Below are 17,713 nucleotides of genomic sequence, written 5' to 3' on the forward strand. Positions count from 1 at the left end.
AGTGAGAGTTAACATCCTGACTCGTGAGTAGGTCAGCGAGTGAGTTAGAGCAGACAGGCTTGTGAACAGTGTAGCGTCGGCGCCCTTTGATATGCAATAGGCTACGGGCTTTGTTTAGTGGAGGGACGCTACGCTGTGGCTGGGTGCTTAAGGGCCCTCCCCGTATGCAAAATTATGTGCTGCTGCAGTGTACGCTGGGAATGTTTGGTTTTTCAGATTCCTTTTCATAGAATCCAGACATTTGGGGGACATTTTATCTATTAGGGGCAGATTAACGACTCTTAACTGTTTTAGGGGGATATGGCTGGCTTGTGGTGTAACGCTGAGGAAGGCTAGTTTGTCCCACGTCCAGGAAGCTTCCATAACTTGGTGGAGGCGTGCCCCGACCGGGGAGCACTAGCTGGTCAATTCCAACTCATACTTACCTGGCAGGGGAGATACCATGATCATGAAGGTGGTTCTCCCAGGGCGAGGCTCGGCCATTGCACTCCGGCTGTGCTGACCCCTGCGATTTCCTCAAATGCAGGAAACTCGACTGCATAATTTGTGGTAGTGGGGGACTGCGTTCGCGCTTTCCCCTGATCATCTTGGTTAAAAACAGCTTTCAAAGAAACACCTATTTTTGTGCTTGTCAACATCTCGGCTGTTTCCCAGTGTTTTTATAGACAGCCTTCTCCCGTTTACACAAGCGCGCTACGTAGCTTGCCCGCGCGCCACAGTTTTTACACAATTGCTTTGCCTATGTACAGATTTCCCTGGCTACTCGTATGTGCTACAGGCCCCTACGCCATTCCACTCTGTAAACAGCAATGCTTAAAAGCTGATCGCTGCCAAACATGGTCCTCTTTTGCACTTGCCTGTTCATCCCCCTGCATTTAGCATATAGGGTCTCTTTCTCTACCTTTGACACTCTTGCCTCCACAACTACTTTTCACCTCCCGCCTGCCTCTCCAGATCATTCCCAATCATGGCCTTGGACTCACAAACCGAAGAAACTCATCACACAAGTTTTACTCTTTAGGGGGGAACATAGAAAATAGGACAGGTTCCTCCAACCATTTCTACCCTGCTGGACTTCAGGAATGTACGGGTGTTGGAGAGATGGCACTCGGCGTCCTTTTTTGTGTTTTTTGCTTTTTTTTTTTAATTTATTTTGTTTATTTATTTTTATTCCCCTCCCTCCGAATACACTACTGTGCAAACGTTTTAGGCAGGTGTGAAAAAATGCTGTCGATTAAGAATGCTTTCAGAAATAGAAGTGTTAATAGTTTTTTATCAATTAACAAAATGGAAAGTCAATGAACAGAAGAGAAATCCAAATCAAATCGGTATTTGGTGTCGCCACCCTTTTGCCTTCAATACGGCATAATTGTTTCTAGGTACGCTTGTGCACACAGTTTTCGAAGGAACTCGGCAGACAGGTTGTTCCAAACATCTTGAAGAACCAACCCCAGATCTTCTGTGGATGTAGGCTGCCTCACATCCTTCCCTCTTTTCTTTTCCTCTAATCCCAGACAGACTCGATGATGATGAAATCGGGGGCTCTGTGGGGGCTAAACCATTACTCCCAGGACTCTTTGTTGTTCTTTACGCTGAAGATCGTTCTTAATGACATTGGCTGTATGTTTGAGGTCATTGTCCTGCTGCAGAGTAAATTTGGGGCCAATCACACGCTTCCCTGATGGTATGGCACGATGGATAAATATCTGCCCGTATACCTTCGCATCGTCGACACCATTGATCCTCACCAAATCTCCCACTCCATTTGCTGAAATGCAAGCAACCCCAGACTTGTAGGGAACCTCCGCAATGCTTCACGGTTGCCCGCAGACACTCATTTTTGTCCCGATCTCCAGCCCTTCTGCAAACAAACTGCCTCCTGCAACAGCCTAATACTTCAAAGTTTGACCCCTCAGTCGAGAGGACCCGCTGGCATTTTTCTGTACCCCAGTTACTATGTTTTCGTGCATAGTTGAGTGGCGGAGACTTGTTTCCACATCGGAGGTATGGCTGTTTGGCTGCAATTCTTCCATGAAGGCCGCCTCTGGCCAGACTTCTGCGGACAGTAAATGGGTATACCTGGGTCCAACTGGATTCCACCAGTTCCGTGGGCTGATGGCAGTGCTGGACTTTTTCCGATGTCGAAGGAAAGTAAACATATGATGTGTTTTTCATCTGCTGCAATAGGTTTCCTCGGCCGAACACTGCGTCTCCGATCCTCAACGTTGCCCGTTTTCTTTTCGCTCCTTTAAAAGAGCTTGACCGGCGCACCTTAAAACCCCAGTCTGCTTTGAAATCTTTGCCAGGGAGTGACTTTGCTGATGCAGTCAAACTACCTTGTGACTTTGTTTCTGTGCTCAGTCTTGCCATGGTGTAAGGCTTGGGACTGGAAACTATCTTCTACAACCTCACCTTAGTGGCAGACTTTAGCTGTGCTTCACCCAGTTTTAAGCCTCCTACGCAGCTGTTTCTGTGTCCGTTAATGACTGTGTTTCAGCCTACATATATGTTAAGGATCATTTGCCCCTGCTTTGGTATAATTTGGTTAATCACACGCCTGACTCTAATCCTACAAAATCCCTGACTTTGTGCAAGAGTAAAAATCGATGCCGGTTTGAAGCCAAAAGGTAGTCACGCCAAACATTGATTTGATGTAGATTTTTCTTCTGTTCTCTGACTTTGAGAATTGATGAAAAAAAAAAAAAAAACCAAAAAAACGATAAAATGTAAAAGCATTCTTACTTTGCAGTATTTCTTCACACCTGCCTGAAACTTTTGCTCAGAGCTGCCTTTAGGCATCGTCGCAGAGGTTGAAGGGTGCAGGGAATTCAAAATGTTTTTGGCAGATGTAACTGTTCACACTGATGAATTTTAGCTGCGCGCTTAGTTGTTTGCCTTGAGTTCTTACTGTGTTTTTTTTACAAGCGTTCAGCCATTTCATACTGACACAAGTGAGAGTTAACATCCTGACTCGTGAGTAGGTCAGCGAGTGAGTTAGAGCAGACAGGCTTGTGAACAGTGTAGCGTCGGCGCCCTTTGATATGCAATAGGCTACGGGCTTTGTTTAGTGGAGGGACGCTACGCTGTGGCTGGGTGCTTAAGGGCCCTCCCCGTATGCAAAATTATGTGCTGCTGCAGTGTACGCTGGGAATGTTTGGTTTTGCAGATTCCTTTTCATAGAATCCAGACATTTGGGGGACATTTTATCTATTAGGGGCAGATTAACGACTCTTAACTGTTTTAGGGGGATATGGCTGGCTTGTGGTCTAACGCTGAGGAAGGCTAGTTTGTCCCACGTCCAGGAAGCTTCCATAACTTGGTGGAGGCGTGCCCCGACTGGGGAGCACTAGCTGGTCAATTCCAACTCATACTTACCTGGCAGGGGAGATACCATGATCATGAAGGTGGTTCTCCCAGGGCGAGGCTCGGCCATTGCACTCCGGCTGTGCTGACCCCTGCGATTTCCTCAAATGCAGGAAACTCGACTGCATAATTTGTGGTAGTGGGGGACTGCGTTCGCGCTTTCCCCTGATCATCTTGGTTAAAAACAGCTTTCAAAAAAACACCTATTTTTGTGCTTGTCAACATCTCGGCTGTTTCCCAGTGTTTTTATAGACAGCCTTCTCCCGTTTACACAAGCGCGCTACGTAGCTTGCCCGCGCGCCACAGTTTTTACACAATTGCTTTGCCTATGTACAGATTTCCCTGGCTACTCGTATGTGCTACAGGCCCCTACGCCATTCCACTCTGTAAACAGCAATGCTTAAAAGCTGATCGCTGCCAAACATGGTCCTCTTTTGGACTTGCCTGTTCATCCCCCTGCATTTAGCATATAGGGTCTCTTTCTCTACCTTTGACACTCTTGCCTCCACAACTACTTTTCACCTCCCGCCTGCCTCTCCAGATCATTCCCAATCATGGCCTTGGACTCACAAACCGAAGAAACTCATCACACAAGTTTTACTCTTTAGGGGGGGAACATAGAAAATAGGACAGGTTCCTCCAACCATTTCTACCCTGCTGGGCTTCAGGAATGTACGGGTGTTGGAGAGATGGCACTCGGCGTCCTTTTTTGTGTTTTTTGCTTTTTTTTTTATTTATTTTGTTTATTTTTATTCCCCTCCCTCCGAATACACTACTGTGCAAACGTTTTAGGCAGGTGTGAAAAAATGCTGTCGATTAAGAATGCTTTCAGAAATAGAAGTGTTAATAGTTTTTTATCAATTAACAAAATGGAAAGTCAATGAACAGAAGAGAAATCCAAATCAAATCGGTATTTGGTGTCGCCACCCTTTTGCCTTCAATACGGCATAATTGTTTCTAGGTACGCTTGTGCACACAGTTTTCGAAGGAACTCGGCAGACAGGTTGTTCCAAACATCTTGGAGAACCAACCCCAGATCTTCTGTGGATGTAGGCTGCCTCACATCCTTCCCTCTTTTCTTTTCCTCTAATCCCAGACAGACTCGATGATGATGAAATCGGGGGCTCTGTGGGGGCTAAACCATTACTCCCAGGACTCTTTGTTGTTCTTTATGCTGAAGATCGTTCTTAATGACATTGGCTGTATGTTTGAGGTCATTGTCCTGCTGCAGAGTAAATTTGGGGCCAATCACACGCTTCCCTGATGGTATGGCACGATGGATAAATATCTGCCCGTATACCTTCGCATCGTCGACACCATTGATCCTCACCAAATCTCCCACTCCATTTGCTGAAATGCAAGCAACCCCAGACTTGTAGGGAACCTCCGCAATGCTTCACGGTTGCCCGCAGACACTCATTTTTGTACCGCTCTCCAGCCCTTCTGCAAACAAACTGCCTCCTGCAACAGCCTAATACTTCAAAGTTTGACCCCTCAGTCGAGAGGACCCGCTGGCATTTTTCTGCACCCCAGTTACTATGTTTTCGTGCATAGTTGAGTGGCGGAGACTTGTTTCCACATCGGAGGTATGGCTGTTTGGCTGCAATTCTTCCATGAAGGCCGCCTCTGGCCAGACTTCTGCGGACAGTAAATGGGTATACCTGGGTCCAACTGGATTCCACCAGTTCCGTGTGCTGATGGCAGTGCTGGACTTTTTCCGATGTCGAAGGAAAGTAAACATATGATGTGTTTTTCATCTGCTGCAATAGGTTTCCTCGGCCGAACACTGCGTCTCCGATCCTCAACGTTGCCCGTTTTCTTTTCGCTCCTTTAAAAGAGCTTGACCGGCGCACCTTAAAACCCCAGTCTGCTTTGAAATCTTTGCCAGGGAGTGACTTTGCTGATGCAGTCAAACTACCTTGTGACTTTGTTTCTGTGCTCAGTCTTGCCATGGTGTAAGGCTTGGGACTGGAAACTATCTTCTACAACCTCACCTTAGTGGCAGACTTTAGCTGTGCTTCACCCAGTTTTAAGCCTCCTACGCAGCTGTTTCTGTGTCCGTTAATGACTGTGTTTCAGCCTACATATATGTTAAGGATCATTTGCCCCTGCTTTGGTATAATTTGTTTAATCACACGCCTGACTCTAATCCTACAAAATCCCTGACTTTGTGCAAGAGTAAAAATCGATGCCGGTTTGAAGCCAAAAGGTAGTCACGCCAAACATTGATTTGATGTAGATTTTTCTTCTGTTCTCTGACTTTGAGAATTGATGAAAAAAAACAAAACAAAAAACAAAACCAAAAAAACGATAAAATGTAAAAGCATTCTTACTTTGCAGTATTTCTTCACACCTGCCTGAAACTTTTGCTCAGAGCTGCCTTTAGGCATCGTCGCAGAGGTTGAAGGGTGCAGGGAATTCAAAATGTTTTTGGCAGATGTAACTGTTCACACTGATGAATTTTAGCTGCGCGCTTAGTTGTTTGCCTTGAGTTCTTACTGTGTTTTTTTTACAAGCGTTCAGCCATTTCATACTGACACAAGTGAGAGTTAACATCCTGACTCGTGAGTAGGTCAGCGAGTGAGTTAGAGCAGGCAGGCTTGTGAACAGTGTAGCGTCGGCGCCCTTTGATATGCAATAGGCTACGGGCTTTGTTTAGTGGAGGGACGCTACGCTGTGGCTGGGTGCTTAAGGGCCCTCCCCGTATGCAAAATTATGTGCTGCTGCAGTGTACGCTGGGAATGTTTGGTTTTTCAGATTCCTTTTCATAGAATCCAGACATTTGGGGGACATTTTATCTATTAGGGGCAGATTAACGACTCTTAACTGTTTTAGGGGGATATGGCTGGCTTGTGGTGTAACGCTGAGGAAGGCTAGTTTGTCCCACGTCCAGGAAGCTTCCATAACTTGGTGGAGGCGTGCCCCGACTGGGGAGCACTAGCTGGTCAATTCCAACTCATACTTACCTGGCAGGGGAGATACCATGATCATGAAGGTGGTTCTCCCAGGGCGAGGCTCGGCCATTGCACTCCGGCTGTGCTGACCCCTGCGATTTCCTCAAATGCAGGAAACTCGACTGCATAATTTGTGGTAGTGGGGGACTGCGTTCGCGCTTTCCCCTGATCATCTTGGTTAAAAACAGCTTTCAAAAAAACACCTATTTTTGTGCTTGTCAACATCTCGGCTGTTTCCCAGTGTTTTTATAGACAGCCTTCTCCCGTTTACACAAGCGCGCTACGTAGCTTGCCCGCGCGCCACAGTTTTTACACAATTGCTTTGCCTATGTACAGATTTCCCTGGCTACTCGTATGTGCTACAGGCCCCTACGCCATTCCACTCTGTAAACAGCAATGCTTAAAAGCTGATCGCTGCCAAACATGGTCCTCTTTTGGACTTGCCTGTTCATCCCCCTGCATTTAGCATATAGGGTCTCTTTCTCTACCTTTGACACTCTTGCCTCCACAACTACTTTTCACCTCCCGCCTGCCTCTCCAGATCATTCCCAATCATGGCCTTGGACTCACAAACCGAAGAAACTCATCACACAAGTTTTACTCTTTAGGGGGGGAACATAGAAAATAGGACAGGTTCCTCCAACCATTTCTACCCTGCTGGGCTTCAGGAATGTACGGGTGTTGGAGAGATGGCACTCGGCGTCCTTTTTTGTGTTTTTTGCTTTTTTTTTTATTTATTTTGTTTATTTTTATTCCCCTCCCTCCGAATACACTACTGTGCAAACGTTTTAGGCAGGTGTGAAAAAATGCTGTCGATTAAGAATGCTTTCAGAAATAGAAGTGTTAATAGTTTTTTATCAATTAACAAAATGGAAAGTCAATGAACAGAAGAGAAATCCAAATCAAATCGGTATTTGGTGTCGCCACCCTTTTGCCTTCAATACGGCATAATTGTTTCTAGGTACGCTTGTGCACACAGTTTTCGAAGGAACTCGGCAGACAGGTTGTTCCAAACATCTTGGAGAACCAACCCCAGATCTTCTGTGGATGTAGGCTGCCTCACATCCTTCCCTCTTTTCTTTTCCTCTAATCCCAGACAGACTCGATGATGATGAAATCGGGGGCTCTGTGGGGGCTAAACCATTACTCCCAGGACTCTTTGTTGTTCTTTATGCTGAAGATCGTTCTTAATGACATTGGCTGTATGTTTGAGGTCATTGTCCTGCTGCAGAGTAAATTTGGGGCCAATCACACGCTTCCCTGATGGTATGGCACGATGGATAAATATCTGCCCGTATACCTTCGCATCGTCGACACCATTGATCCTCACCAAATCTCCCACTCCATTTGCTGAAATGCAAGCAACCCCAGACTTGTAGGGAACCTCCGCAATGCTTCACGGTTGCCCGCAGACACTCATTTTTGTACCGCTCTCCAGCCCTTCTGCAAACAAACTGCCTCCTGCAACAGCCTAATACTTCAAAGTTTGACCCCTCAGTCGAGAGGACCCGCTGGCATTTTTCTGCACCCCAGTTACTATGTTTTCGTGCATAGTTGAGTGGCGGAGACTTGTTTCCACATCGGAGGTATGGCTGTTTGGCTGCAATTCTTCCATGAAGGCCGCCTCTGGCCAGACTTCTGCGGACAGTAAATGGGTATACCTGGGTCCAACTGGATTCCACCAGTTCCGTGTGCTGATGGCAGTGCTGGACTTTTTCCGATGTCGAAGGAAAGTAAACATATGATGTGTTTTTCATCTGCTGCAATAGGTTTCCTCGGCCGAACACTGCGTCTCCGATCCTCAACGTTGCCCGTTTTCTTTTCGCTCCTTTAAAAGAGCTTGACCGGCGCACCTTAAAACCCCAGTCTGCTTTGAAATCTTTGCCAGGGAGTGACTTTGCTGATGCAGTCAAACTACCTTGTGACTTTGTTTCTGTGCTCAGTCTTGCCATGGTGTAAGGCTTGGGACTGGAAACTATCTTCTACAACCTCACCTTAGTGGCAGACTTTAGCTGTGCTTCACCCAGTTTTAAGCCTCCTACGCAGCTGTTTCTGTGTCCGTTAATGACTGTGTTTCAGCCTACATATATGTTAAGGATCATTTGCCCCTGCTTTGGTATAATTTGTTTAATCACACGCCTGACTCTAATCCTACAAAATCCCTGACTTTGTGCAAGAGTAAAAATCGATGCCGGTTTGAAGCCAAAAGGTAGTCACGCCAAACATTGATTTGATGTAGATTTTTCTTCTGTTCTCTGACTTTGAGAATTGATGAAAAAAAACAAAACAAAAAACAAAACCAAAAAAACGATAAAATGTAAAAGCATTCTTACTTTGCAGTATTTCTTCACACCTGCCTGAAACTTTTGCTCAGAGCTGCCTTTAGGCATCGTCGCAGAGGTTGAAGGGTGCAGGGAATTCAAAATGTTTTTGGCAGATGTAACTGTTCACACTGATGAATTTTAGCTGCGCGCTTAGTTGTTTGCCTTGAGTTCTTACTGTGTTTTTTTTACAAGCGTTCAGCCATTTCATACTGACACAAGTGAGAGTTAACATCCTGACTCGTGAGTAGGTCAGCGAGTGAGTTAGAGCAGACAGGCTTGTGAACAGTGTAGCGTCGGCGCCCTTTGATATGCAATAGGCTACGGGCTTTGTTTAGTGGAGGGACGCTACGCTGTGGCTGGGTGCTTAAGGGCCCTCCCCGTATGCAAAATTATGTGCTGCTGCAGTGTACGCTGGGAATGTTTGGTTTTTCAGATTCCTTTTCATAGAATCCAGACATTTGGGGGACATTTTATCTATTAGGGGCAGATTAACGACTCTTAACTGTTTTAGGGGGATATGGCTGGCTTGTGGTGTAACGCTGAGGAAGGCTAGTTTGTCCCACGTCCAGGAAGCTTCCATAACTTGGTGGAGGCGTGCCCCGACCGGGGAGCACTAGCTGGTCAATTCCAACTCATACTTACCTGGCAGGGGAGATACCATGATCATGAAGGTGGTTCTCCCAGGGCGAGGCTCGGCCATTGCACTCCGGCTGTGCTGACCCCTGCGATTTCCTCAAATGCAGGAAACTCGACTGCATAATTTGTGGTAGTGGGGGACTGCGTTCGCGCTTTCCCCTGATCATCTTGGTTAAAAACAGCTTTCAAAGAAACACCTATTTTTGTGCTTGTCAACATCTCGGCTGTTTCCCAGTGTTTTTATAGACAGCCTTCTCCCGTTTACACAAGCGCGCTACGTAGCTTGCCCGCGCGCCACAGTTTTTACACAATTGCTTTGCCTATGTACAGATTTCCCTGGCTACTCGTATGTGCTACAGGCCCCTACGCCATTCCACTCTGTAAACAGCAATGCTTAAAAGCTGATCGCTGCCAAACATGGTCCTCTTTTGGACTTGCCTGTTCATCCCCCTGCATTTAGCATATAGGGTCTCTTTCTCTACCTTTGACACTCTTGCCTCCACAACTACTTTTCACCTCCCGCCTGCCTCTCCAGATCATTCCCAATCATGGCCTTGGACTCACAAACCGAAGAAACTCATCACACAAGTTTTACTCTTTAGGGGGGGAACATAGAAAATAGGACAGGTTCCTCCAACCATTTCTACCCTGCTGGGCTTCAGGAATGTACGGGTGTTGGAGAGATGGCACTCGGCGTCCTTTTTTGTGTTTTTTGCTTTTTTTTTAATTTATTTTGTTTATTTTTATTCCCCTCCCTCCGAATACACTACTGTGCAAACGTTTTAGGCAGGTGTGAAAAAATGCTGTCGATTAAGAATGCTTTCAGAAATAGAAGTGTTAATAGTTTTTTATCAATTAACAAAATGGAAAGTCAATGAACAGAAGAGAAATCCAAATCAAATCGGTATTTGGTGTCGCCACCCTTTTGCCTTCAATACGGCATAATTGTTTCTAGGTACGCTTGTGCACACAGTTTTCGAAGGAACTCGGCAGACAGGTTGTTCCAAACATCTTGGAGAACCAACCCCAGATCTTCTGTGGATGTAGGCTGCCTCACATCCTTCCCTCTTTTCTTTTCCTCTAATCCCAGACAGACTCGATGATGATGAAATCGGGGGCTCTGTGGGGGCTAAACCATTACTCCCAGGACTCTTTGTTGTTCTTTATGCTGAAGATCGTTCTTAATGACATTGGCTGTATGTTTGAGGTCATTGTCCTGCTGCAGAGTAAATTTGGGGCCAATCACACGCTTCCCTGATGGTATGGCACGATGGATAAATATCTGCCCGTATACCTTCGCATCGTCGACACCATTGATCCTCACCAAATCTCCCACTCCATTTGCTGAAATGCAAGCAACCCTAGACTTGTAGGGAACCTCCGCAATGCTTCACGGTTGCCCGCAGACACTCATTTTTGTCCCGATCTCCAGCCCTTCTGCAAACAAACTGCCTCCTGCAACAGCCTAATACTTCAAAGTTTGACCCCTCAGTCGAGAGGACCCGCTGGCATTTTTCTGTACCCCAGTTACTATGTTTTCGTGCATAGTTGAGTGGCGGAGACTTGTTTCCACATCGGAGGTATGGCTGTTTGGCTGCAATTCTTCCATGAAGGCCGCCTCTGGCCAGACTTCTGCGGACAGTAAATGGGTATACCTGGGTCCAACTGGATTCCACCAGTTCCGTGTGCTGATGGCAGTGCTGGACTTTTTCCGATGTCGAAGGAAAGTAAACATATGATGTGTTTTTCATCTGCTGCAATAGGTTTCCTCGGCCGAACACTGCGTCTCCGATCCTCAATGTTGCCCGTTTTCTTTTCGCTCCTTTAAAAGAGCTTGACCGGCGCACCTTAAAACCCCAGTCTGCTTTGAAATCTTTGCCAGGGAGTGACTTTGCTGATGCAGTCAAACTACCTTGTGACTTTGTTTCTGTGCTCAGTCTTGCCATGGTGTAAGGCTTGGGACTGGAAACTATCTTCTACAACCTCACCTTAGTGGCAGACTTTAGCTGTGCTTCACCCAGTTTTAAGCCTCCTACGCAGCTGTTTCTGTGTCCGTTAATGACTGTGTTTCAGCCTACATATATGTTAAGGATCATTTGCCCCTGCTTTGGTATAATTTGGTTAATCACACGCCTGACTCTAATCCTACAAAATCCCTGACTTTGTGCAAGAGTAAAAATTGATGCCGGTTTGAAGCCAAAAGGTAGTCACGCCAAACATTGATTTGATGTAGATTTTTCTTCTGTTCTCTGACTTTGAGAATTGATGAAAAAAAACAAAACAAAAAACAAAACCAAAAAAACGATAAAATGTAAAAGCATTCTTACTTTGCAGTATTTCTTCACACCTGCCTGAAACTTTTGCTCAGAGCTGCCTTTAGGCATCGTCGCAGAGGTTGAAGGGTGCAGGGAATTCAAAATGTTTTTGGCAGATGTAACTGTTCACACTGATGAATTTTAGCTGCGCGCTTAGTTGTTTGCCTTGAGTTCTTACTGTGTTTTTTTTACAAGCGTTCAGCCATTTCATACTGACACAAGTGAGAGTTAACATCCTGACTCGTGAGTAGGTCAGCGAGTGAGTTAGAGCAGACAGGCTTGTGAACAGTGTAGCGTCGGCGCCCTTTGATATGCAATAGGCTACGGGCTTTGTTTAGTGGAGGGACGCTACGCTGTGGCTGGGTGCTTAAGGGCCCTCCCCGTATGCAAAATTATGTGCTGCTGCAGTGTACGCTGGGAATGTTTGGTTTTTCAGATTCCTTTTCATAGAATCCAGACATTTGGGGGACATTTTATCTATTAGGGGCAGATTAACGACTCTTAACTGTTTTAGGGGGATATGGCTGGCTTGTGGTGTAACGCTGAGGAAGGCTAGTTTGTCCCACGTCCAGGAAGCTTCCATAACTTGGTGGAGGCGTGCCCCGACCGGGGAGCACTAGCTGGTCGATTCCAACTCATACTTACCTGGCAGGGGAGATACCATGATCATGAAGGTGGTTCTCCCAGGGCGAGGCTCGGCCATTGCACTCCGGCTGTGCTGACCCCTGCGATTTCCTCAAATGCAGGAAACTCGACTGCATAATTTGTGGTAGTGGGGGACTGCGTTCGCGCTTTCCCCTGATCATCTTGGTTAAAAACAGCTTTCAAAAAAACACCTATTTTTGTGCTTGTCAACATCTCGGCTGTTTCCCAGTGTTTTTATAGACAGCCTTCTCCCGTTTACACAAGCGCGCTACGTAGCTTGCCCGCGCGCCACAGTTTTTACACAATTGCTTTGCCTATGTACAGATTTCCCTGGCTACTCGTATGTGCTACAGGCCCCTATGCCATTCCACTCTGTAAACAGCAATGCTTAAAAGCTGATCGCTGCCAAACATGGTCCTCTTTTGGACTTGCCTGTTCATCCCCCTGCATTTAGCATATAGGGTCTCTTTCTCTACCTTTGACACTCTTGCCTCCACAACTACTTTTCACCTCCCGCCTGCCTCTCCAGATCATTCCCAATCATGGCCTTGGACTCACAAACCGAAGAAACTCATCACACAAGTTTTACTCTTTAGGGGGGAACATAGAAAATAGGACAGGTTCCTCCAACCATTTCTACCCTGCTGGACTTCAGGAATGTACGGGTGTTGGAGAGATGGCACTCGGCGTCCTTTTTTGTGTTTTTTGCTTTTTTTTTTATTTATTTTGTTTATTTTTATTCCCCTCCCTCCGAATACACTACTGTGCAAACGTTTTAGGCAGGTGTGAAAAAATGCTGTCGATTAAGAATGCTTTCAGAAATAGAAGTGTTAATAGTTTTTTATCAATTAACAAAATGGAAAGTCAATGAACAGAAGAGAAATCCAAATCAAATCGGTATTTGGTGTCGCCACCCTTTTGCCTTCAATACGGCATAATTGTTTCTAGGTACGCTTGTGCACACAGTTTTCGAAGGAACTCGGCAGACAGGTTGTTCCAAACATCTTGGAGAACCAACCCCAGATCTTCTGTGGATGTAGGCTGCCTCACATCCTTCCCTCTTTTCTTTTCCTCTAATCCCAGACAGACTCGATGATGATGAAATCGGGGGCTCTGTGGGGGCTAAACCATTACTCCCAGGACTCTTTGTTGTTCTTTACGCTGAAGATCGTTCTTAATGACTTTGGCTGTATGTTTGAGGTCATTGTCCTGCTGCAGAGTAAATTTGGGGCAAATCACACGCTTCCCTGATGGTATGGCACGATGGATAAATATCTGCCCGTATACCTTCGCATCGTCGACACCATTGATCCTCACCAAATCTCCCACTCCATTTGCTGAAATGCAAGCAACCCCAGACTTGTAGGGAACCTCCGCAATGCTTCACGGTTGCCCGCAGACACTCATTTTTGTACCGCTCTCCAGCCCTTCTGCAAACAAACTGCCTCCTGCAACAGCCTAATACTTCAAAGTTTGACCCCTCAGTCGAGAGGACCCGCTGGCATTTTTCTGCACCCCGGTTACTATGTTTTCGTGCATAGTTGAGTGGCGGAGACTTGTTTCCACATCGGAGGTATGGCTGTTTGGCTGCAATTCTTCCATGAAGGCCGCCTCTGGCCAGACTTCTGCGGACAGTAAATGGGTATACCTGGGTCCAACTGGATTCCACCAGTTCCGTGTGCTGATGGCAGTGCTGGACTTTTTCCGATGTCGAAGGAAAGTAAACATATGATGTGTTTTTCATCTGCTGCAATAGGTTTCCTCGGCCGAACACTGCGTCTCCGATCCTCAACGTTGCCCGTTTTCTTTTCGCTCCTTTAAAAGAGCTTGACCGGCGCACCTTAAAACCCCAGTCTGCTTTGAAATCTTTGCCAGGGAGTGACTTTGCTGATGCAGTCAAACTACCTTGTGACTTTGTTTCTGTGCTCAGTCTTGCCATGGTGTAAGGCTTGGGACTGGAAACTATCTTCTACAACCTCACCTTAGTGGCAGACTTTAGCTGTGCTTCACCCAGTTTTAAGCCTCCTACGCAGCTGTTTCTGTGTCCGTTAATGACTGTGTTTCAGCCTACATATATGTTAAGGATCATTTGCCCCTGCTTTGGTATAATTTGGTTAATCACACGCCTGACTCTAATCCTACAAAATCCCTGACTTTGTGCAAGAGTAAAAATCGATGCCGGTTTGAAGCCAAAAGGTAGTCACGCCAAACATTGATTTGATGTAGATTTTTCTTCTGTTCTCTGACTTTGAGAATTGATGAAAAAAAAAAAAAAAAAAACAAAAACAAAAAACGATAAAATGTAAAAGCATTCTTACTTTGCAGTATTTCTTCACACCTGCATGAAACTTTTGCTCAGAGCTGCCTTTAGGCATCGTCGCAGAGGTTGAAGGGTGCAGGGAATTCAAAATGTTTTTGGCAGATGTAACTGTTCACACTGATGAATTTTAGCTGCGCGCTTAGTTGTTTGCCTTGAGTTCTTACTGTGTTTTTTTTACAAGCGTTCAGCCATTTCATACTGACACAAGTGAGAGTTAACATCCTGACTCGTGAGTAGGTCAGCGAGTGAGTTAGAGCAGACAGGCTTGTGAACAGTGTAGCGTCGGCGCCCTTTGATATGCAATAGGCTACGGGCTTTGTTTAGTGGAGGGACGCTACGCTGTGGCTGGGTGCTTAAGGGCCCTCCCCGTATGCAAAATTATGTGCTGCTGCAGTGTACGCTGGGAATGTTTGGTTTTGCAGATTCCTTTTCATAGAATCCAGACATTTGGGGGACATTTTATCTATTAGGGGCAGATTAACGACTCTTAACTGTTTTAGGGGGATATGGCTGGCTTGTGGTCTAACGCTGAGGAAGGCTAGTTTGTCCCACGTCCAGGAAGCTTCCATAACTTGGTGGAGGCGTGCCCCGACCGGGGAGCACTAGCTGGTCAATTCCAACTCATACTTACCTGGCAGGGGAGATACCATGATCATGAAGGTGGTTCTCCCAGGGCGAGGCTCGGCCATTGCACTCCGGCTGTGCTGACCCCTGCGATTTCCTCAAATGCAGGAAACTCGACTGCATAATTTGTGGTAGTGGGGGACTGCGTTCGCGCTTTCCCCTGATCATCTTGGTTAAAAACAGCTTTCAAAAAAACACCTATTTTTGTGCTTGTCAACATCTCGGCTGTTTCCCAGTGTTTTTATAGACAGCCTTCTCCCGTTTACACAAGCGCGCTACGTAGCTTGCCCGCGCGCCACAGTTTTTACACAATTGCTTTGCCTATGTACAGATTTCCCTGGCTACTCGTATGTGCTACAGGCCCCTACGCCATTCCACTCTGTAAACAGCAATGCTTAAAAGCTGATCGCTGCCAAACATGGTCCTCTTTTGGACTTGCCTGTTCATCCCCCTGCATTTAGCATATAGGGTCTCTTTCTCTACCTTTGACACTCTTGCCTCCACAACTACTTTTCACCTCCCGCCTGCTTCTCCAGATCATTCCCAATCATGGCCTTGGACTCACAAACCGAAGAAACTCATCACACAAGTTTTACTCTTTAGGGGGGAACATAGAAAATAGGACAGGTTCCTCCAACCATTTCTACCCTGCTGGACTTCAGGAATGTACGGGTGTTGGAGAGATGGCACTCGGCGTCCTTTTTTGTGTTTTTTGCTTTTTTTTTTATTTATTTTGTTTATTTTTATTCCCCTCCCTCCGAATACACTACTGTGCAAACGTTTTAGGCAGGTGTGAAAAAATGCTGTCGATTAAGAATGCTTTCAGAAATAGAAGTGTTAATAGTTTTTTATCAATTAACAAAATGGAAAGTCAATGAACAGAAGAGAAATCCAAATCAAATCGGTATTTGGTGTCGCCACCCTTTTGCCTTCAATACGGCATAATTGTTTCTAGGTACGCTTGTGCACACAGTTTTCGAAGGAACTCGGCAGACAGGTTGTTCCAAACATCTTGGAGAACCAACCCCAGATCTTCTGTGGATGTAGGCTGCCTCACATCCTTCCCTCTTTTCTTTTCCTCTAATCCCAGACAGACTCGATGATGATGAAATCGGGGGCTCTGTGGGGGCTAAACCATTACTCCCAGGACTCTTTGTTGTTCTTTATGCTGAAGATCGTTCTTAATGACATTGGCTGTATGTTTGAGGTCATTGTCCTGCTGCAGAGTAAATTTGGGGCCAATCACACGCTTCCCTGATGGTATGGCACGATGGATAAATATCTGCCCGTATACCTTCGCATCGTCGACACCATTGATCCTCACCAAATCTCCCACTCCATTTGCTGAAATGCAAGCAACCCCAGACTTGTAGGGAACCTCCGCAATGCTTCACGGTTGCCCGCAGACACTCATTTTTGTCCTGATCTCCAGCCCTTCTGCAAACAAACTGCCTCCTGCAACAGCCTAATACTTCAAAGTTTGACCCCTCAGTCGAGAGGACCCGCTGGCATTTTTCTGTACCCCAGTTACTATGTTTTCGTGCATAGTTGAGTGGCGGAGACTTGTTTCCACATCGGAGGTATGGCTGTTTGGCTGCAATTCTTCCATGAAGGCCGCCTCTGGCCAGACTTCTGCGGACAGTAAATGGGTATACCTGGGTCCAACTGGATTCCACCAGTTCCGTGTGCTGATGGCAGTGCTGGACTTTTTCCGATGTCGAAGGAAAGTAAACATATGATGTGTTTTTCATCTGCTGCAATAGGTTTCCTCGGCCGAACACTGCGTCTCCGATCCTCAACGTTGCCCGTTTTCTTTTCGCTCCTTTAAAAGAGCTTGACCGGTGCACCTTAAAACCCCAGTCTGCTTTGAAATCTTTGCCAGGGAGTGACTTTGCTGATGCAGTCAAACTACCTTGTGACTTTGTTTCTGTGCTCAGTCTTGCCATGGTGTAAGGCTTGGGACTGGAAACTATCTTCTACAACCTCACCTTAGTGGCAGACTTTAGCTGTGCTTCACCCAGTTTTAAGCCTCCTACGCAGCTGTTTCTGTGTCCGTTAATGACTGTGTTTCAGCCTACATATATGTTAAGGATCATTTGCCCCTGCTTTGGTATAATTTGGTTAATCACACGCCTGACTCTAATCCTACAAAATCCCTGACTTTGTGCAAGAGTAAAAATCGATGCCGGTTTGAAGCCAAAAGGTAGTCACGCCAAACATTGATTTGATGTAGATTTTTCTTCTGTTCTCTGACTTTGAGAATTGATGAAAAAAAACAAAACAAAAAACAAAACCAAAAAACGATCAAATGTAAAAGCATTCTTACTTTGCAGTATTTCTTCACACCTGCCTGAAACTTTTGCTCAGAGCTGCCTTTAGGCATCGTCGCAGAGGTTGAAGGGTGCAGGGAATTCAAAATGTTTTTGGCAGATGTAACTGTTCACACTGATGAATTTTAGCTGCGCGCTTAGTTGTTTGCCTTGAGTTCTTACTGTGTTTTTTTTACAAGCGTTCAGCCATTTCATACTGACA

At 46.0% G+C, this 17,713-nt stretch overlaps 1 protein-coding gene and 6 non-coding genes across 8 annotated transcripts in view; all 7 read left to right on the forward strand.

Moving 5' to 3' along the window:
- Positions 1-17,713, forward strand: part of SLC38A9 (solute carrier family 38 member 9) — a 252,387-nt gene that overhangs the window by 88,028 nt on the left and 146,646 nt on the right. The window lies entirely within an intron of this gene.
- LOC143941411 (U1 spliceosomal RNA) lies at positions 418-581 on the forward strand. Its single transcript, XR_013264108.1, has one exon. It is a non-coding gene; the product is annotated as a U1 spliceosomal RNA (small nuclear RNA).
- LOC143941423 (U1 spliceosomal RNA) lies at positions 3,368-3,531 on the forward strand. Its single transcript, XR_013264119.1, has one exon. It is a non-coding gene; the product is annotated as a U1 spliceosomal RNA (small nuclear RNA).
- On the forward strand, positions 6,322-6,485 carry LOC143941434 (U1 spliceosomal RNA). Its single transcript, XR_013264130.1, has one exon. It is a non-coding gene; the product is annotated as a U1 spliceosomal RNA (small nuclear RNA).
- On the forward strand, positions 9,276-9,439 carry LOC143941446 (U1 spliceosomal RNA). Its single transcript, XR_013264141.1, has one exon. It is a non-coding gene; the product is annotated as a U1 spliceosomal RNA (small nuclear RNA).
- LOC143941458 (U1 spliceosomal RNA) lies at positions 12,230-12,393 on the forward strand. Its single transcript, XR_013264152.1, has one exon. It is a non-coding gene; the product is annotated as a U1 spliceosomal RNA (small nuclear RNA).
- On the forward strand, positions 15,181-15,344 carry LOC143941470 (U1 spliceosomal RNA). The gene has a single exon (XR_013264163.1). It is a non-coding gene; the product is annotated as a U1 spliceosomal RNA (small nuclear RNA).

Source organism: Lithobates pipiens, unplaced genomic scaffold, assembly GCF_037356315.1.
Source record: "Lithobates pipiens isolate NorthernLeopardFrog02 unplaced genomic scaffold, aLitPip1_a1.2 Scaffold_3, whole genome shotgun sequence".
NCBI classification, from domain to species: Eukaryota; Metazoa; Chordata; class Amphibia; order Anura; family Ranidae; genus Lithobates; species Lithobates pipiens.